The following is a 15,976-nucleotide window of genomic DNA, read 5'->3' on the forward strand; positions in this document are numbered from 1 at the left end:
AATAGATAATGAAGAGGAGATGGCGACTCCACTAATCAGCCAGGCCTTTCTTGAATCACCTTGGTATGCTGATATTATTTATGTTTTATTGAATTTACAAGCTCCTCTTGAATTATCTAGGACTAAAAGCAGGTTTTTGAAGATGAAATCCTTAAGATTTTGTATATTAGACAATGTTTTGTTTTGGAAATATCATGAAGGTATTATACTCAATTTCTCATTAAAAGATGAATCTGACAAAGTTTTGCAAGAATTTCATGCCAGTGACTGTGGAGGACGCCTTTACTAGAATACCACTGCAGATAAAATCTTTAGAGTTGGTTTCTACTAGCCTACCTTGTTTGCTGATGTCAAAAAATATGTGACCTCCTGTCACAAATGCCAAATCTTTGAGGGAAAGAAAAATCTTTTACCTTTACCCCTCAATCCAATCTCTGCTGAAATACCTTTTCAACAATGGGGTTTAGAATTCATTGGTGAAATTCACCCACCCTCCTCTGCCCAACACAAATGGATCCTCACATCCATAGACTACTTCACAAAATGGATAGAGGCCATACCTTCAAGGCAAGCCACAGGCACTGTTATCATAACCTTCCTTGAAACCAATATTCTATCAAGATTTGGATGTCCAACTAAGCTCATTACTGATAATGCAGTAGCCTTTAAATCCAAAAGAATGATAGATTTCTACAACAAATACCATATCACCCTAGGCCATTCCACAACATATTATCCTTAAGGTAATGGACTAGAAGAATCCTAAAAAAAAATCCTAGTAAACATCATCAAGAAGTAGAGGACAATAAGAAAACTTGGAATAAAAAGCTAGTCAATGCCTTATGGGCAGACATATTGACTACTAAGAAATCAATTGGTACTTCTCCCTATCAACTAGTTTATGGAATGGAAGTTGTCTTTCCATCCTCTTTGGGAGTACCAATAATGAAGATACTTCAAGAAATGTAGGTTGAACCAAACAGTATCCAAAGAAGTATCAACCAAACTATTCATCTACAACAAACAAGAGAATAGGTTTATGTCAGGTCTCAAGTTCTGCAGGAATAGATTAGAAATATTTTTGATAAGAGAACTAAGGCTGAAGATTTCTACATTGGTGACAAAGTGCTCAAGTGGGATTCAAGGAGGGAAGATAAAGGCAAGCATGGGAAATTTGATTTCCTATGGAAGGGTCCCTGTGTCATTTATGCTTATAGAGTAAATAATGCTTTCTTCTTGAGAGAAATTGATGGTACAGATGCAGAAAGTGGGCCAATGAATGGTCGAATGCTAAAACATTACTTTGAACCTAGTTACCAATTTTCATTTCCCATTTGTACATATTCTATTTTCAAAAGTCTATTTTGGATTAGATGGTGATCTTTGAAGTTGAAGCCCAGAGAGAAGGCCCTAAGCTTTAAAATATTCACTATCATAAGTATCAATAATGCAGATTCACAAAGGGACACTTTGCAAGGAAATATCAACAACAATTCAAAGGCTACTGATCTTTAGAGTTCTTGACACTTCACAGGGAAATTCCATCCCCAAGTGGAGCCATTGTTAGGTTCCTATACCAATAGGAGTTATAATTTTGAATGACTAAGGTTAAGCCATGTAATATTGTACATACCTTTGCTTTCTGCAATTTTTTTCCATATTATAAACTTAAAAAATGTAAAGAGGATATGTCCTAAAAGAAAAATCAAAGGAAAAAAAGAATAAGAGAAGGTCAAAAAAAAGGAAAATATATAAACCCCAAAAAAAAAAGAGACCATGAAAGTGTGCAAGTCTAAATGCCACTACTATTCACTTTTATGCATAATAATGACTGTGTGCAACTTGTTATTCATGCCACAATCCATGGTAATCAAATTGTTTAATCTTGGTTACTTCATGCTTTGAATTTTATGTTTATAGTTATAGAATAAAATATGACCAAACAATTTAATATTGAGATCATAGATAGGTAGAGAAATAAAAGGAGCTCATAAGTTTAATCTTAGCCCTAGATGATATAAGGTTAGAATTAGATAGTTTAATTTTCAAAAGAAAAATATATGATAAGGGTTTGCTAGCCTAAATGCACCCAAAGAAATGGAGAAAACATGTTAGGGTAAGAAATGGGTAAGTAGAAGAAAGGTTTTTGAACTACAAAGTTGATTGGATCAAAACACATGCATCATGTTTAGACACATATTTCAACATGTATGATCAGTTATGAAGGAAAAAGAAAAAGTTTACAAGTTAATGTGATTAACTCCCCCTCATTCATTTTTTCTCCTATACTTACTAATTTCCTATCCACAAGCATGTTCTAGTACTTTTAATCCTACAAGTCAAAGAGGCTAAGAGCATTTCTCTGACTTTTGGTGGGACCCGATCCTTGGCTTAATGACTTATGGACACAAGTGCTAGAATCCCCTTCATAAAATTCATTCGCCCCCATCGCCCTAAGAAAACTCTTTTTCCTAAGGATAAACTTTATTTACCTAGGAAAAGTGGAAACCCCCACATTAAATCCCTTTTCACTGAAAAACCCACAAAAAACCTTTTATCCTAAGTATAAAGCAAAGTGTGTGAGATGCATTACACTTTAACTTTTTACTTAAGGAAATACCCACTCTGCCCATCCAATTTCATATTAATTATTAACTTTATTGTATAATTCCCCAATTAAACCCTTTTCCTGAATATTAACTAAATCCCTATGTAAATACCCACAATCCTTAGTTTTAATGAAAACTATGCATTTACTGCTTATCCCGACAAAACAAATAAATCCCCTCATTAACCCTAAATAACCACAAATCGCTTGTGAATAAAGCATCGGGCCCCCCTAAACACCCATACATTTCGTTTGTGCTATTTCACCACCTGACCACCATCTGATCATCTGCACGCAAATCCGATGATGCGCAGCCATATAGGACTCACCCGATGCCTGACCTTTACCCAAAGAGTTAAACCTCATTATTAAGCCCTGCCCGATGGTTTTAAACCTATGATTAATTCCTAGATAAACCCAAACTACTACAGTTTAAAGCTTGGCCCACCCCCCTTAGGGCCCAAGCTTTTATTGCCCGCATGTTTCCCTTACTTGATTGCCATCTGATCAACATCCCACTCATTTAACTGTCCACAGCCATATCGGCCGCGCTCGATGGCCGAACATTACCCTCCCAATAAAGCAGTTTTCCCCAGCCCCCCGAAGGCTATGTGTCAAGCGCCAGAGTATATCGGGTGACACCTCCTAAAAACCGCCTTCGCCTCATAAGCGGTGAGACGACCTCTAATACCACCTCCCTGCTAACCCAATAAGCCACCTATTATCTGTAATATGATTTTTCGCGCCATATTTGAAGAGTTACCTATTAAAACTTAAAAAACTTGAAAACTCTTGTTTTCGTGCCTTTTTCCTGTTTCACAGTAAATGCTCATTAAACCCTCTCAGCACCACCCTGAACCTCTGCAACATAATTCAACTTACGATTACGTTCAAAAAATTACCACGGCTCCTTCCCCAGACATCCCTATGCCAGAAAGCCATCAATCACCTTCCCTGCGAACCTTTGTTTTCTTAATAAGTGTTGAATTTTGCAAGTAATTGGCGGAAGACCAGAACATGGATAAACAATTCTGATACTAGTTGCAGAACCTGTTTACTCCAAGACTCGATAGAAAAACTATTCAAAAGACTATATTCAGAAGAAGAAAACAATTACACGCAGAACAGAGAAGAAGACAATTATACATAGAGCCAAGAAGAAAACATCCACACAGAGCCTTGACTGTTAAAATAGAAGAATTAGATAGTGTATGTGGTTAGAAGACAAATGAATGAAACATACAGAAACTTTACCAATATCCACTACCATATGTTGATACACATAAAAACAACTGTTGAAACACACAGTAAACAATTAAAATGTACAGTAAGAATAAAAACACAGCAAAGGATAAAGACAGGTCATAAAAGTGAAATAATATTGATGAAAGAGAGTATCGAATGAAAGCCTGAAGTAAATGAAGATTCCAGCATGAAAGATCCAAACAAAAAGAGCATAAAGAGCTAAAATCAAACCATAAAATCTAGCAATACCACAATAAATGGGACAGGATGAAAGCAGTTCAATAGTTGTCTCTATCTTCCTGTGAGAAGATATTTGTATTTCCTAGATTAAATCTCAAGTTAGTTTGAGATATTTGTAATAAAACCTTAGTATAAATAATTTAGAATTCCAAGTATGTAGGGTGGATTCTTAGACATTTCTATAGACTTCTTGATCAAAATATTGTTAAGCCATTGGAGCATTGACTGGGCCAGTAAGTTGGATTGTTGAATAAAGACAAGATATTTCAAAGGATTCATGTGTTGAGCGAAGTGCATACAAGTATTTTCTCATGTTTTTGTTATCTTCCTTAAATTTTTTCCATAATGTTTATCTGAATCTGAATGCTATAACTGGAGTATTATCTCAGAATTTGTTTAATTACACTCTGTTATAATAGTTAGGCAAATACATGTTTCCTATTGATATCTATGTGAATAAATTCTTAATTGCTCCTTAGTTTAGGTTGTCTCTTTATAATCTATAGCAAAGGATTCTTAATTGCTCTTTGTTTTAGATTACCCTTTGTTCCTCGTTTAAATCCTGGTCTGAGAATTCTTAATTTCTCTCTCACCATGGTTAAGACCATTTTCACCCCTTGGTCCTAAGACCTACAGTCTAGTATGCTATCTTACCCTTTGAACATTCCCTTTAGTGAGTTGATCTAGTCCTACTACCCTTCTTTTGACTCCATAGCCCAATGGTCTAGAGAACTAGCCTAAAATCCCAGCAAACAAAGTTAAATCATAAAGAGAGAGCCCTCTTTGAGCTTAGGTTGGCTAGAGCCTATGCCCAAAAGTTGGTTTGTGGCTACCTCGGCCATTTTCTTTCTTCTAGTAACTTCTAGAGGAAAATTTGAGTGATAACACCTCTGCCATTAAATCTAGACTGGCGCGATGCTTCTAAGTAAGGTTGGATGAATGAGTTTTTGAAGGCCTTTCCATGGGTCATTTTAAAAAATTCAAAATGTTTTGGAAACTAGATAGAAAAATCTAGTTTACCGTTCTTTCTGATTGCCATTTTGACTTCGGGGAGATATCTAAAAATGGGCTCAAACAGGCACGACCCTTCTACAAAATTTCTTGCTTTGGTGCATGCTGGTGCGACGTTTTTGCTGACTTGTGTGATCCTTTTGGTTCTAGCTCGACTCATCTAGTCTAGTAACTTCTTGAGTACTGAATGATGAAAAATATGAGATATTATGATCTATTAATGTTACTTTAGTTTTATTATTTGGTTTTTGCCTTACTTTATGAGGAAGATTGTAATTAATGAGGAGATATGCTCTCCTAAACTTTAGCCTAAACTGTGGAAGTTGTATGAACTATCCTAGTTTTAGGTGAGAACTCATCAAAGCCAGTTATGATGAGCCTTGAATAGAATTTTCAACATAATGAGATGTCATATATTCTATTTTCATATATAAGATGGAAGGGAATCATTTTCCAGAGGTTGGAAATTTGAGGAGAGAACCATTGTAGCATGTATTTTGACATTTTTGGAAATCAAAGGACACAGTTTGCAGCTATTATTTAGGAATTCATGTGTAGTAAGTTTATGATGTTGTTTCTCCTCTATTATTACTTTATATAAATGATATTTAGCTTCTTTTTCCATTCATCACCTCCTCAATAGTTTTCCTTGCAGTTGATAAACAAACTTCTTTTCACTAAGCTTTGTTTTGATGGAAAATTATTTTATGTTATGTTCACTCTTTCTTTGAATTCATGTATCATGCTCATTAAGACCTTCATGCTTCATCTGAACACCATACTACACTGAAAAAACCTAAAATACATCACAAAAGTGTTGCTACCTTGCTCCATATCTTTGTTGTTGTAATCCTTTGGCCCTCTGCCATAGCTACCTGGCTTTTCTCCCTTATCCTGCAACAAAAACTCTAAATTTTCCAAAACCTACCTGAGCCTAGATATCTAGCCTAAAATCATTTACATCTCAGTCATCTATTCGCTATGATTTCATAGAGAGCCCTCCCTAGTTTGGTAGGGCTAGCTACCGAACTAAAAGCTTGGTCTGTGGTTACCTCTGTCGATTCCTCTCAGCCTGGGACATTGTGGGGGATAACAGATAAAACACACATTGCAAATTAATATATGAGTTAAACATATGTACATTTAAGAAAACATGTAACAATATGTTTAATAATTATCATGGATATTCTTAACATGTAAATAGGCTTTGTGGCAATACCATGGTTTACTAATTTTACATGCCAAAAAACCATAACATATGTTTATATGACCCATATTCATATAATATTTTTTTTTTAAATTACCCAATTTAATTAAAAAGTAAAAAATAAATTACTACTTTAAAATCAATTTCTTTTTTTTGCTGAAGCAAGAGACATTCCTTCTATTTCATTAAACCAAAAATTATGTTACATAATATACAAAAAACTATCCATCTTCATGGACTCAGGAAAAAAGGGCTTCCTACCGAAGAAAAGACCCCCAACCCTACACCAGTTGTTACCAAACCTTCGAATAACACACTATGTTTGGCTATATGATCCCCCAACCACAAGGAAAACTCTAGAAACTCCGACTCAGCCACTTCTCGGAAAAGCTTCAGCAAACAACACCCTCCTTGCTTTTCGCACTAACAAATGGTGGAGAAAAATGACCTAGCCCCACAAAACAGCATGGTGATTCTTGATCGTAGATCAGGGTGGCGGGATCCAATGGACAGGGGTAATAGCGCACTACCTACGAAGACCGAATTTTATTATGCGATGGGGGGCAGTATTCATTTCCACCCCCCTGCCACGTGTTGGAAGCCGAATGGAATCGCTTCCAAATCCCCAAAACCATTTTCTGCTCAAGAGCCATGTGATCGCCTGAAAACCATCTTGGGCATAGTTTTCCTTCACAAAAGTGGAATGAGGGGATATTAACACTACCAGTAAAAACATTCTTCCCTTCCCACGCATTCTTTCTTCGAAACCTGAACCAGAGATTGCGGCTAAATGTGATTCGACCCACCATGTTACCATCCAAAAAATTGAGGAAACTGGTCAACTTACACTGAGGTGTTTTGAGGCTGATCTTTGCTTGCCCTCCTCCAAAGTACATACTGAAAGACTGTGGTCGATCTTGCTGAGAAAAATTCATTTCGTGCCTGTCACCCTGGCACGGTTTCAAAATACTTCTCTGTCCTCTACCGCTTGCTTGTCACAGAGAGCTTTTAATCTGCTTTGAGGCATCTCCTGCCACTTCATCGCAATCCTGCATTCTGAATTGTTCACACCTTGGTTGGCCAGGATATCTGCTAGTTTATTGGCTTTTCGTCGAACATGGTTGAAACTAATAGTTTGAAGTCCCTGGAGATGTCTTTGAATTCTTTGGTAAACCTGGATTAGTCTCTAGTGATTTGAGACTTTCTCTAGCCCAGTTCCACAACTGATTCTTTTCACAGAGTTTATGGTTATCTCTGAGTCCATGTCTATAATGACATTTGAGCCATGGTCCTGCTTTAGAAATTCTAGGCATTGCTCCAAAGCCATTAATTCAGCCATATTGTTGGTGACTCTTCCTAAATGGTAGTGGAAGATAAAGATAATGCCTTCTTCTTCATCTCTTAACACCCCTCCAAAACCATTTGTTCCCAGGTTTCCTTTTGAAGTACCATCAATGTTCTATTTCAAATAGCCTTTCAGTGTTGGATGCCAGAAATCCTTCTTTGTTTCCATTGCAATTTCCTTCCTGTTTATGCCTTGGGGAATAATCCCTTGCATTCCCAGTTGCCTGAGAGTTCTCAACTCAAACTCTGAGGGGGGATTCTTGGGGTGATTACGAACTGTGGTGCTAACTGTCTCCTTAAGCTATTTCAAGATCAGTTCAAATAGGCAATGAGGGATAGTCTTTTCATCCTTGAAAATTCTTTTGTTCCTTTCTTTCTAAACATTCCAGATAATGAAGCTTTGCGTAAAGGCCCAAGCCAAATTAAGGAACTCATGTTCCATGAAGTTTTTTATCCACTTGTTTAGGGTATTAATGATACTTCCTCTGTCCCTGTCTATCTGTTGAAAAATGGTAGCGAAAGAATCCCACAACCAGGAGGTGTAAGTGCAGCTGTTGAGAATATGCTCCATTGTCTCCTCTTGAGCTTCACATAGCTGGCATCTAGAAGGCCCCATAACACCCCTCTTCCTAATATTGTCCCAAGTCAAGATTTTCTTGTGATGTACCAACCACATGAAAAGCTTGATCTTCATCCACCCTTGGTGCCTCCAAAGGTGCTGCCAGGTCTTATCCGGAACACAGGAATCTAGCTCAAGGAGAATACCTTTTGCTTCCTTAAGATTAAAGGTGCCTTCTTTATTGTTGCCCCATCTTAACTGGTCCTGCCCCTCTGTTACCAAGATCATCCTTTGTTTTAACATGCTCATAAGTGCCTCTGCTTTTATTTTTATGGGGCTGTCATCTCTGCAATCAATGTTTCTCTAGCTTCTCCACTTTCCCGAGTTATGAGAAAGATCCCAGAAATCCTTTACTTTGTTTAATCCTTGGGAATATGTTTCTTGCTTGAGGCTCAAAAATTCCTCTTTTAACAGCATCAGTTCTTGTTTCCATTTGTCCTCCTATAAGAGTGCTAGATCTCCTACTCTGATTTCCCAGAAACTATTTTTTTGTACTAAGCTTCTATTTTCCTAGGCTTTATTCCATATGTATGAGCCCTTTATGTTTCCAGACATTCTTATGAGATCACTAGTGTGCTAGGAGCTAGCATATTTTTCTTTCCAGATACTTTCCCATTGAGCTTTTGGCTCTTGAACCCATCGCCACCAAAGCTTGGCTCCTAAAACTTTACTAAGAATCTCCTGATCATCTAAGCCTAGACCCCCATGGCTCATGGGTTTACAGATTTTATCCCAAGAAACAAGGGCCCATTTCTTCCTTGTTTCCTCCTTACCCCAAAGGAAGTCTCTTTGGATATTCCTGAATTGTTGTAAGACACCTTTGGGAGTTGGGAGGGCTGATAACATGAAAACAGGGATTGATTGAAGAACAACCTTTGTCAGAACCAACCTGCCTACCAGGTTCAAAGATCTGATGGTCCATTTTTTGATTTTCTCTTGCATCTTATTTAGCACCAGTTCCCAGATACTCTTGTGCATTGGTCTGGCCATCAGAGGAACTCCCAAATACTTTAATAGGAGGGAATCCCTTTGAAAGCCAAGAATTCTAGAGATATTTCTCTAAATAGCAATGTTAGTATTTAAGAAGAAGATTTTTTATTTAGAGAGATTAACTTCCATACCTGTAGCCATGGAAAAGTCATTCAGGATTTGTTTGTAGGCTGAAGCTTGTTTGATTGTGGGGATTCCCTGCAGCATGATATCATCTACAAATTGTTGGTGAGTCAGTGCCTGACCATTCTCATTTAATTGAAGGCCCTTAATCTTGCCCGTGACCTTGGCATCCTTAATGGACCAACCAAGTCCTTCCATCATAAGGATGAAGAGAAAGGGAGAGAGCGGGTCTCCCTGCCTAAGGCCTCTAGAAGGAATAAAGATCTCTGAGGGAGAGCCATTCACCAAAATTGAAAAGCTGGAAGAAGTCACCAGAGCCATAACCCATCTAACCCAGTTGTGATCAAAACCAAAAGCAGTAAGAACCTTCTTGATGTAAATCTAATTCACCTTGTCATACGCTTTGGCAATATCTAATTGCATGAGCATTCCAACCTACCTCTTGCTAGTTAGCGTGTGAACCACCTCGTGGGCTTGAATAATGTTATTTAGAATTTGTCTGCCTTCCACATAACTAGATTGTTCCCCTAAAACTAAAGAAGGAAGTAGAGGTTTGAGTTTGTTAGCCACTACCTTGGATATTATCTTGTATACCACATTACATAAAGCTATGGGTCTGTACTTATCAGCAGTTTGAGCTGTGTCCTGTTTGGGGATCATGGAAATGAAGGAGGTATTGAGGGCTTTCAGAATAGTTCTGTTTCTCCTGGAATCCTCCACTACATTCAAAATATCCTGTTTGACAATATTCTAGCAGGCTTTAAAAAAATCCACATTGAAACCATCCGAGCCTGGTGCTTTTCCATTCTGCATATCTTTGAGAACCTCACTGACCTCCTCTTTAGTTACTAGTCTATTTAGGTTAAAATTGTCCTCTCTAGACACCAGCTTAGGGATATGTCTTGTAACTTCCCTGATGCATTTCTCTCTGTCTGAATTGTTTTCTCGAGTGATGCCTCGGAAATGCTGGACAAACACAACTTCGATATCCTTATGAGAGATCTGAAGCTCCCCATCCTCATCCTTTATCGAAGAGATTCTGTTGTGTGCTCTATTAGCCATGGTGGATCTATGGAAAAATCTAGTATTATGCTCTCCTTCTTTAAGCCATTGAACTCTAGACTTTTGTCTCCAAAATATTTCCTCTTGTTTGCATAAATTCTCCCATTCTAGATGGTGTTTATCAGCCTTATCACTTTTGACTTTGTCAAAGCCATCCATGATCAATGCTTAGTTGAGTTCCTAAATTTTGATTTCCACTGATTTTTTGTCCACAAAAATGTTACCAAAATCATTCTTGTTCCATTCTTTGAGCCTGAGCTTAATGTTCTTTAGTATTTTATGGAGGAGGAACATTTTGTTCCTTGGATTTGCAAATCTTCTAACCACCATTTTTCAATATTGTTGATGAAATCTGGGTGGGAGAGCCAGATATTCTCAAATCTAAAGGGTCTATTCCTGGGAGAATCAATACCCTTGATCTCTAGTTGAATCGGCCAGTGATTTGAGCCTCCAAAGGGGAGAACTATCGCTGATATTTATTTATCTATAAGCTTAAGCTCCTCTGAGATCATAAATTTGTCTAACTTGGAGGCTACCTATGCCTCACCTCCTCTTTTGTTGTTCCAAGTAAAAGGGCCATTGTTCGTTTCTGAGTCAACTAGTTTCATATTATCTGTGAAGGTTTGGAACGCTAAGGAGTCTTTACTTAGCGCTCTAGTACCTCCTATTTTTTCCAAAAGAGATTTAATCATGTTAAAATCCCCTCCCATGACCCAAGGTATTCCTACGTGTCTATTCCTGAGATCCACAAGGGAGTCTAGAAATCTGAGTTTATCATCTATTCTTTGAGGGCCATAAACATTTCTGACCAGTAAGGTATCTGAAACCCCCACTGGTTGAATAACTACTGATAAATAATTCCTTGATGCCTCTGCATCTATTATGATAACTTTTTGGGGGTTCCAAAGAGTGAGTATGCCCCCTGCTGTGTTCTCTGCTTTAACTTCTAGAAACTCAAATCTACTGAGCCATTTGTTATGGATTTGTTTTAATTTATGAAGGGAGCATTTCGTTTCCTAGATGAAGATTATATCTGGTGTTGCTTGTTTCATTCTATTACTAAGCATTCTTTGTTTTCTTTTACTACCTAGACCTATGATATTCCAAGATGTGAACTTCATTTTTAAAGGTTTGTAAAGGACTAGCTGGTTAGGTCTTTCATCTTACCTAAATCTATCATTAGTTTTCCACACTCCATCAGGAGCTCATTCTGCTTTTTCCTGCCCCTCTTCTTTCTTGGATTTCTAGTAGCTAATCCTGGAGTTGATTTCATTGTTTACACACCTCTATACTCCTACTTGTCAATGGCTTTTCCTTTATCCAACCCCCTTTCCTAAATTTTCCATAAAAACAACTGTTGTATTCTTTTGCATTCTTCTTGAGGCAATGAATCTATCCCTCCTGTGGTTCCCTACATCAAGAACCCTTCTAGATCTAGGTGTTCCTTATCAAGAATTTCCTGTAGCTCATGGTCCTCCAAATCTATTTCACTTTGGGTCATTTCCTGATCCATCTCTAGTTCTGCTTCACTCATCATAGTCTCTTTCTGATTACCAATATCTTGTGTTTGGTTGTTGTCTTCTTCTTTCTCCTTTTCATTAGGACCTTCCTCCATAGATTGGTCTTCTTTTGTAATTTCTTCATTCTCTTCCAGTACTTGAAACTTGTTCTGACTGACCTTTTGCCCCTCATTATGTTGTTGCTTTGGACCTTTTTTACCTCCTTTTCCTCTACTTACCACTTTATGAAAGCTTTCTATGTCCTTCATTGTATTAGCTTTGCTCTTGTTGTCTGCTTTACTAAGAGGGAAGTCTCTGAATAAGTGTCCATGTTCGTGGCATCTATGGCATCTGAATGGGATATGCTCATAGTCCACTGTTTGCACCCATTCCTCATCAAAAACTTCCAAGATAACTTCATCCAGAAGAGCTCCTGATAGATCCATTTCCACACAAATCTTGGCAAAGGAAGTATATTCCCCTTCTTGTGGCTTCAAAAGCTTTGACAAAACAACCTAGTTTATTGTCTATGGCAGCTAGCGATTCAGTTTGCCAGTAATCAAGAGGTAGAGAATAGAGCCTTACCCAGACTGGTACGAAAGTGAAAGTCTCCCACTCTGGGACAAAGTTCATCATCCAAGGCTGCATATAAAGACCGGTTGCTGCATAAAAGTAGGGTCCTCCTTCGAATACTCTGTCTTTATCTTCGATGTTTGTGAACACCACGGTGAAGAATCCCTTTGACCTAAGATGTAGGTCAATGCTCCCTTTGGGTTTCCAGTGATATTGGATCCACCTAGTATAATTCCCCATGTGTTCCCTGTGCGCCCGTAGAGCAGGATCATTTAACACTACTCTAGGAGTGATCTCTTCTTTGGGTTTGCAAGGTCCCTTTTGTTTTTTGTCTCTTGTTCCCTAAATTTTGTCTTCTTCCTCCTTGTCCTTTGTGTTACTGTTTTCCTTGGTCTTGGTCCCATCTATCTCCTTTTCATTATTCCTTTTCCCTTCCTCCATAGATCCTTTGACATTTACTAGTGGTGGCTTACCTCTACTGGCTACGGCATCCTTATAGGAGGGAGTGGAGCTCCCTCCTCTGTGACCCTCCATTAGGATCAACCTCTGCAACTTTTTGAAACCCTTGCAGCTCGCCCTTCATTCATCCTCCACCTGGTCTTGGGTTCTCTACCTGCCTTAAAATCAATTTCAACCTTTGACTAATAACTATTATTAAAAATATTAAAAATATTAAAAATAATTCATAAAGGTTAAACTCCTGTTATCCATTTAATAAAATAACTATTAATAATAAAATTAAATTTTAAAAACCTAATTTCAAAATAACTACTTATAATATAACATTTATTAATTTCATTATATCATTGATTCCAATATTATAAAAAATCATTGATTCCAATATTATAGAAAAGATTGAAAATAGAAAATAATGGTATTCCAAAGGCTCTCATTTAAGTTCAAGGTCATTCACACATTTTAGAATATGACGATGATACAATAGAAATAGATGCTTTCAGTTTGCTCTGGAAAAAGTATGCCCATTGTGGTTCTTACTGTGATGTTTAAAATTAAAATTTTACATTAAGTTGAAACAATTGCAAATTGTGCCATGCTCTACTATTGGAGGCCTGATTCTGAAAGGGAAAACCTATTCAGGGGGACTGGGTGAGGGTAAAAGGAATAAAAAATAGCATAAGCCAGAAGGAAATTTCTACATAACCACAATTTTTCTTAGTAGTTCTCTATGAATTTAAATTTAATTGATGTAGTGTTCAAATCATTTGTTTTTAGTGCAAAAATATTCATTAAAAATTCATAAAAATTTTGGGGCATCCAACATAGATCCATCTTAAGTATGGATCTAATATGAGCAGAGAGGGATCAAATTTTTTCACATGTAAATTTCTCTAGCGTGTAAAATACAATGTGTTAATTTTCATTGTTTAAATTGTATTTTTGAATGCTAAATAGAGTATATATGGGATTGTTAAACACACATGGAAAACATAGAATAGGAAAGATAAATCAGTGAGTTCATTTTTTATTAACAGGAGATGTACATTTATAATACAATGTTGTGACTCTTGGGTTTCAGACCCAAGGTCTCTTGGACTACTTAGTCTTTTCGGCTTCCACACTAACCCTTTAGGATTAGGTGTCCAACATTCCCCCCCTTAATCCGAAGGGTTCTTTATGAGTCCAAGAAGAGAGTTGTAATACAAAATGTGCAAAAAATGCATGGCAACACTAGGCTGAATGTGCTCTATGAAATGTTGGTATAAAGGGCGGTGGTTTAAGGATGACCACCAACATTGGAACGCTTAGTGCAGTTCCCGGAACTCTTCCAAAACTGGCAAGAAACTGAAGTTTTCTGCTAGATGAAGTGTTCTCAATCTGTGATGGTTTAAGGATGACCAACAACTCTAGAATGCTTAATGCAATTCCTGGAACTCTTCCAAAACTGGCAAGAAGCTGGAGTCTTCTGCTAGAGGAAGTGTTCTTAATCTGTGATGGTTTAAGGATGACCAACAACTCTGGAATGCTTAATGCAATTCCTGGAACTCTTCCAAAACTGGCAAGAAGCTGGAGTCTTCTGCTAGAGGAAGTGTTCTTAATCTGTGATGGTTTAAGGATGACCAACAACTCTGCGATTCCTGGAACTCTTCCAAAACTGGCAAGAAGCTGGAGTCTTCTGCTAGAGGAAGTGTCCCAGATTGCCAATTGAAGGTGTGTTCAGGCATCTTTGTCTCTGGCTACCACTCTGAAACTGGTGTGGCAGGTTGTGGCTCAGGCTCGCTTGATGTGACTTTGAAGCTTGTAGATGACCATCATTTCCCCCCTGTCAGGTACAAGGTGAGAAGATGGAGAAAACTCAACTGCAAGACTGTTCAATATTCTGGAACAAGTTCTGACATGTGTTTGGAATATCTTCTTGGCTGTTGATGCCCATTGCCAAGAAGCGATCCATCCAAGATGAATCTTTGTTCTTGCAGGACGTTTGTTTTTGAAGCATCTGTGTGAAGAATGGCTGGTTTTATGACAGTGCTTACATGGATGAAGATCAAAACAGTGATCTTTCAAATGGCCAACTCGGTCACAGTGTTGGCATTTTATGATCTGTTGTTGTTGTTGTTGTTGTTGTTGCTGTTGCTGTGGAAGAGGGGCAGAGTCTGGAACAGCTGAAGCTGAACTGTCATGAGGAGCAGGTGAACTGTCATGAATGAATCCAGCACTTTGAAACTGAATGGGCTTGGCATAGTCTGGAATATGAAAGGACAAGTCCTTGTCATATTCAAGACCAGTTCTGTGCTTGTTGTGGACAAGCTGTTCCCGAGGTCTGATGATGAGCTTAGGAAGTGCAGACTGAGTTTCTGCATCTGCATGTACAGCTGCTGCTTTATTGGAATGAACAGTAACATTAATGACTTGCTGCTGATGGGTGGTTGTATCAATGTTCTGAACAAAAACAGGTTCAGAATGGTGTCTATTTTGATGTAGCTCTTCTTGCTGTAGCTGTGATTCAATCTGTAAAAAATCAATCTTTTCCTGTGCATTATATAAGCATGTCTGAATTTCTGAGAGAGATCTTTTGCTGATTTGTAATGTGTCATCAACAGTAGATTGTATAAGAGTTTTGAGGAACTCTAATACTTCACTGATTCTAGCCATTTTTTTTTTTATAATGTCAGAATTACACCTTAAACACTGATCACAACTACTACTCAATGCAAAAAGGTAACACCCACTAGCAATATCCCGTGCAACAAATGATCAGTGTGCGACCAACAAGCACCAATTACAATCCATATAAAAAATAAGATGATGAAGCTACGTTACTGTTGAAGACCTTAAATTTGATGCTATGATGATATCACTGAAATGATCAGTACAATATATGAGTATTTGATATCACTGCACTTGAATGCTAAAACACTGTATCAAAGGTGAAGTGATTGTTCCAGTGACAGAGTTATAGTGTACTGCTACAAGAACAAAGTGACAAGGAAATGCAA

The sequence above is a fragment of the Pinus tabuliformis genome, chromosome J, assembly GCF_031772625.1.
Source record: "Pinus tabuliformis cultivar Carrire ecotype Pingquan chromosome J, CPIR1, whole genome shotgun sequence".
Taxonomy (NCBI): Eukaryota; Viridiplantae; Streptophyta; class Pinopsida; order Pinales; family Pinaceae; genus Pinus; species Pinus tabuliformis.